Here is an 845-nt window from a genome sequence, read left to right on the forward strand (position 1 = left end):
TAAGGCTCACTTGACTTCACATTCCAGGATGTCTGGCTCTAGGTGAGTGATCACACCATCGTGATTATCTGGGTCGTGAGGATCTCTTTTGGCTCTTCCTTCTGGTTGTTTACTGCTTGGGGTGAGTTTGGCAGAACTTGGGATACAATGTACTACTCAAGTCCAAAATCAGAAAACTGTGAACTACGCGGTGACTTCTCAGAAACAGAAGTGCTTAGAGCACTAAATATTACTTGAATAGTACGTTGTATCTCAAGTTCTGCCAAACTCACCCCAAGCAATAAACAACCAGAAAGAAGAGCCAAAAAATTTAACTCTATTTTCCAAATAGTCACTAGTAAAAACTCCAAAATGTGCACTAAAGATGGATGATTTTGAGTGTGTAACTCCTAAATTAGAACACTTTGGTATCTCTGAATATACTATGTGCTTAAATGACGATTATACAATTGGACTTAAAAATGTGAAGACTAACAGTGAGGAGACCACAGAAATAGAACGAGTGCCCAATGATAATGTCTTTGCCACTCCTGGCCTCAAGACCCAGCCGTTGGAAAAAAATGATGCTGAGCACACCCATTCTCCCTTCTGCACTCCTGGTTTGACAGTCCCTTCTGCAAAGAGCAGCACGGCTTTGGTATCCACAAATTCAGTTCAGTTCAGTTCAGTTCAGTCACTCAGTCGTGTCCGACTCTTTGCGACCCCATGAATCACAGCATGCCAGGCCTCCCTGTCCACCACCAACTCCTGGAGTTCACTCAAACTCACGTCCATTGAGTCAGTGATGCCATCCAGCCATCTCATCCTCTGTCGTCCCCTTCTCCTCCTGCCCCCAATCCCTCCCA

The 845-nt window shown here is 44.5% G+C and overlaps 1 pseudogene; it reads left to right on the plus strand.

The window, feature by feature from the left end:
- The window catches only part of LOC104987925, a 22,314-nt pseudogene that overhangs the window by 20,645 nt on the left and 824 nt on the right, over positions 1-845 (plus strand).

Source organism: Bison bison, unplaced genomic scaffold (assembly GCF_000754665.1).
Source record: "Bison bison bison isolate TAMUID 2011002044 unplaced genomic scaffold, Bison_UMD1.0 scf7180017864108, whole genome shotgun sequence".
NCBI lineage: Eukaryota > Metazoa > Chordata > Mammalia > Artiodactyla > Bovidae > Bison > Bison bison.